Source organism: Lepeophtheirus salmonis, chromosome 6 (genome assembly GCF_016086655.4).
Source record: "Lepeophtheirus salmonis chromosome 6, UVic_Lsal_1.4, whole genome shotgun sequence".
NCBI lineage: Eukaryota > Metazoa > Arthropoda > Copepoda > Siphonostomatoida > Caligidae > Lepeophtheirus > Lepeophtheirus salmonis.
The window spans coordinates 49,205,729-49,211,830 of record NC_052136.2 but is presented as its reverse complement, the minus strand read 5'-3'; positions in this window follow the sequence as shown (position 1 = coordinate 49,211,830).

Sequence of the window (6,102 nt, the reverse complement as noted above, 5' to 3'; positions counted from 1 at the left end):
CTGTTTAGTTAGAAATTCGTTATTATATTCTGCAATTTCAAAATATTAACAGTTAATAAGACTGATTTCACAATTTGACAACTTGTCAAATAAATGAATTTGTTAATTATTTGGTCACATTATCAAACGGCAATTATTTTGCGAAAAAAATGACAAAAATGCAGCAAATAAATAAAATATTCATGTCAAAACTTAAATTGAACTAAAAAATGAATAAGCGTTTCTAATATAATGGAATGGATACAAAATATCTTCATATTATCACACAACACCCAAAATTATAATAATAGAGAATTTTAACTCTATTATCACAACCTCGAACTCTAAAGATATGTTACTTAAAAATTACATCATGAAACGATTTGAAATATTACAGGATTATTTAGAAATGTGTGAAGCTTCCATAACAATCTCTTTTGATATCTCAGGTAGAAGTACTAAATAATTTTTGCGAGTTAATTGTTTTATATCCGACAATTTGTAACGTCTGGCGATGTGTTACTTACCCTACCCAATTTTCGTTCGGGAAAAAAATATAATTGCATTTTTTTTGTAATCACATAGTTGGATTCCATTATTTAAGTATTTAGCAAATTATATAATTAATGCAAATATCTGCATGAATAGATGTACCATTACAAATTCAATCATGCTTTTGAAGATTTTATTATAAAGAAAAACGTATAATAAGTTTTTATATCCATACTTATTTAAAGTATATGATGAATCATGTTTCATCAAGGATATAGAAATATAAAAGATTCTTAAAAACAGTTTTCTTTCTTATTAATATTAATATATAATTTGGTTTTTTTAACTTTCGAAAGTTTACCTCTTGGTCACTTGATTTACCTCTTTTTTATGTTTTACTTTCAAGGATACTCCCATGTCATATTATATTATTATATGAGTATCTTACTTTAATTTCTATTTGCTATTTACTTACAATATCCAGTGGATTTGATATGTAGTGTACATGACTAGACTGTTCTATTTTCTAGTTAATATCCCTCCCCCCTCTGAACATATAACTATTTTGATGTGGAAAAGTTTGAATTAATTTAAAAATTTTTATGCCATTTTAATTTCACATCTATTGGGATTTTGGTTCAAAATTGGTTATTTTTCGGGTTTTTGTTCTTCACCAAACATAATACTATCTGTTTTTTGTTTACTTATATATTTTTAAGTATTTGGTTAGTGAGTATAAAATATTGTAAAAATAGTATCTTTACATATTAAGATTTATTTTTTCAGTGCCATTTCCAAAGCATCACTTGTTATAAAAAATAACAATTCTTAGGTATTGTACTTTCAATAGACAAAAGTTTTAATCTAAAAAAAATGAGATAAAGGGTATGCTGGTAACAGCAAATTATAAATACTTCTATTAATTACTCTCAGTTTAAGAATTTATGAATATTTTAGGTGCAAGAAACTTTCAGAAATTATACAAATGTCGATTATATGACTTAATTTGTATTCAGTACTTATGAAATACATTGGATATGAAACATATTTAAATTGCAATTTATCTTATTACTTGTAAAATATTTATTGGTTAGGATCGTTAGTCAGATAATCGATTTAAAAAAATTTAATAAAAACATTATTGATTAATCTGACATTACTTATTTATTAAATATTCTAAAAGAAAAGTGAAACAGAAAAAATCGATAAAAATCAAACTTGTTTATGATAGCAAATCTTTTAAAGTTTTGATAATAAACAATTATTCGTTGGAATGTTTTATCAATTGTTATTATATTATGTTCTCATATATATAGTTATGTTATTTCACAATATAGCTCTGATTCAAAATTATACTCAAAAACTTGATTTAAAAAAAAAAAAGTTTTAAGGTCAAACATTCTACGATTGAAAATCTTGGTGGTAATTTTCCTGTCCTATATTTTAAAAATTAAATTTGTATTTTAATCGGTTGGCAAACATTCTATTGCATATTGTTATTTATGATCGGTTTCTGGGAATTCTACGTAGGTGAAAAATCCCAGTAAGAAACAGGTTCCTGGGAAAGAACCCCCTAGTATCTATATCAATAACAAAGAATAGGTATATTTCTATATAGTTTTCTTTTAGTTTAATATGGACTATTTGAATAAAATAACTAAATTCAAATGTTTGTGATTGATTGAGCGTTAGGTTTGAATTAAATTTACTTAAATTATTTTAATTTATCCTTTTTCAATTTCTTTTTGTGACTACCCATTCATGAAATTATATTCTCAATGGTAGGTATGCACAAAGAAAATAAGGAGGGAAACCCACTAAATAATCAAGAGATTCACATATACTAGATGAAGATTTAGAAAGAATGCATAAATATAGTCATAATCGTTCCCATTTCAAACGAGATTGTCTTGAGTGATATCAATGCATATTAATTCAATTTATACAGAGACTTAATTAAATGAGAGAAGGGAAAAATATGTAATGAAGACAATCAATTTGAAAAATGGTACATAAATGAATACACGCATAAATACAAAGGAGACTTTCTACGGTTGAAAAATGACAATTTTATAAAATTTACATTAAAATTATATAATATAATTTGGATTGTTATAAAAAAAAAAAAAAAAAAAAAAAAAATTCTCAACTTTTTTCGGCATATTGGACCAAAACTGTTTGTGGAACCCCGTAGCTCAATGAACAATGTTCTTATAACAATTCTTGGTTCAGATAGAGTAAATTTAATACTATAATGTTTACTTATTACTTAATCAGTGCAACTATATATACCCAATGAAAAGTATATAAGAACTATCAAAAAAGGAAAAAAAGTTCCTTGGACTTTTTATTTTATTCAATTGCAATCAGTTTTTCAGAGTTTTTCTTATAACTAATATCAATTGAGTTATTGAATCTTTTGCTATCAGAAATTATAATTCCGTTAATATTCAAAATTTACTCATCTGGCCATATTAGAGTTTTAAATGCCTTGTGCGCTGGAAGAGGAGCTCTAAGGCCATACATAATCACTCTCACTCTCGAGACTAAGTTGGGTAGAACCAAAGGTCCAACATGTTCTTTATGACCTTCCTGTACTGATCCATGTTAACCTTGATACTGCCATTTAGGCTTTAAAAATTCCAGACTAAAGTAACATTGAGACAATTTAAAAAGAACCAAGCTATTAATTTCTTCTCCACCTTCATATCCGGAGTTTCCAAACTGAAATATCAAAAATGGAGTAAAAGATGCATTTGGTTTTAATAACTATATAAGTAAATGTTTTTTTTATCAAAAATTGAAAAACAGTTGATGTATTAGCACTCCACTATAAAATTGCGGCCTAACATAAAAAGTAGACCAATTTTAAAGAAGTATATCTTGTCACTAAAACATTTTCACAAATTTTGAGTCCAAAACATGTTTAGTTTAATCAGGTTGTGATAACATAATTTCCTTTTTTTCAAAATACCATAAAAAAGTTTTACCCTTGAAATAAATTTTGTTTTGTTTCCTAATGATAGTACACAATTAAAGTGCTGTTTTAAACAGTTTTGGAAATCAAATCAGATATGTGACGTCTCCCTATGTCTATACACCGAATTTTCCTAATTTAATATCTGACTTTTTTCAGGTTTTTGTTTCTCTTTAAATAAATTTTAATTAAAATTATATAGCTTACATTACTTATATAAATTATCTTTCATCCATTTTGAATGAATGATTGTTATAACTCCTTTTATTTACAAAGTATTATATTTTTATTTTGTTATGTTTATGTAAAATTCACATAAAATTAGATAAATTAAGCAAGGAATACTTTATACATGAAAAAAAACCTCTTTGTTCCTTTACTTTTTTGACCAATTTATGACTAATTTTTTTTTTCTAATAGAATAGTTATGAAATGAAAAAAAATATGATATTAAAACCAACTTGTATTGAATGTGTTTGACTTTTTATAATCATTATTTGATGACATAAATGAAATAAATCAATGTTTTTTAATACTTAACAACATTTATTTCACAATTGTTTAATTCATCACCTCCCTCAGTATTTCCTTACAATTATACCAACTTTTAACCAACAAAAGGTGAAAAGAAAGCAAAAAAATGATTGTTGGTTCTTTGTATAGAGTATTCCTTAAAAGTATAAAGTAATATTAAACTTATATATTGGTATTGAATTGGCCTTGCTATAATTAAAAATCTATGGTTTTTTACAATTAAAAGGTTGTGTAGACCAAGAAATGGGATAAATAACCGTGAATAATTCGGATTTGACTTTGTTTAAGTAATGCCAAATATTCTAATATAGATTAAAAGTGGGCAACGATGTACAAAGAATTTTGAAAGTGTTAGAGAGCAAGCCTCACCCTTTCTTGGCGAGGAAAGCTAGATTTACTGAATATTTACGTTTTTTGCCAATTCTTAAATCCCATTCAGTTATAATTTTGCTACATTCTTTCACATTTACGTTCTATTTAATTTTTTGTCATCAGGAAGGAAGTCATTTTTATAAGGAAAATAATGAGCCCGAGGAAAAGGCAAGTGCGAAACTTATGGTATTACTGAATTATTACTCTTGTTAATACTAGCACCTTATTTATGATTTTGGGAGAGAAAATATATTACTACTATAAAGAGGGGAACCTTCAACATTTTATTCTCGACTGGTTACATTGTTAAAATTTAATAAAAAATATTTGTATTTTTCTTTTATTGGTTATAGTTTGTTAGCTCCCCCATCACCCCCCTATGTGATAATCGATTACCAAAATTTGTGTTCTCACGACACCAATATTCTTATTCTGGTTTCTGAACTGGAATCAGTATTTTGATACTTTTTCTATTCAAGTATGAAACAATAATGTCGTTAATCACTTACAATCTGACTATTTTCAGTATTTTATAAGGTCTTGAGGTGGATTTTAAGCTCAGAAATATAATAACGTCAATTTTAATTTTCTGGCTGATTTAGAAATTTTATGGATTGTTTTATTGGTAAGCTTATATTTTTATACATTAAACTGCGAGTACTTATCTCTATTGCAATTTAGTGAAATAATGTTTTAATGAGTCGGTGTACTGGAGTTACTAAAGTGACATTACAACGAATAACACTAACTTAAATTATAGAAATACCAATAAAATATATCGTTAGTTCAATATTGAAACATACCAAAAAAAAAAATATCCTTGAATCTTTATAAATTATTTGAATATACAAAAACCTCAACATTCTAAACAAAGAAATATTTCTGTTTTATATTTAATAACGTTCAAGGTGAGACGTCTTTGAAATTCCTAATAGTTTGTTTAACGCAAAATTGAATTTTAATTATCATTACTTTTAAAATGAAATTATGAGTTTCAAAAGAATAAAGTAATTTGTTTTCCATTTTATATGTACACTTATAATTCATTCTCTTAAGTGCAAAAGAAAATAAGTTATTATTTATTTTATTTCTGTTTAAAAAATGAGTCTAAATCAATTAATATGTAGTAAAAAATATTTTATTTAAGAGTAATTATTTAAATCGCATAAGACAAAATGTTGTTAAATATTTCCAATGTTGTGTTATTTGAGAAACATATAAATACAAAATAATGGCACATGAAAGAATCATAATTTTGTTTCATAGTATAATCAGTCGAATCGCAGATTATCATGGACTTTTTTTTTGAAAATAATACAAAATTTCTACAATAAATCTAAACTGGAAATCAATACCTTTCAAAGCTTGAACTCTTATGATCTATCTAATGTATGACTTTAACTTGGGAGTTCAAAATTACACACTCTGCACATTTGGCTACATAAAAAAATATAAAAATTTCTGTAGTTCATAAAAGTGTTCCCTCAACACAAACTGGGGTTGTCCAATTTTCCAGAATAATTTAATCTTTTGTTCACTGTTGATAAAATTTCTGGAAATATTAACTAGATTAAATGTGTTATCACTTAATAATTTTGCCACTTAATCTAATTTTTGGGCTACCGAAGAACCTGAGGAGTTCTGGCTGCATGCCTACTAGTAATTTTGAAATTTTGCAAGTTAATCATTTTAACTATTACAATTTTATTAATTTTTGAATATTGTTAGATCTTTAGTTGACTAAACTT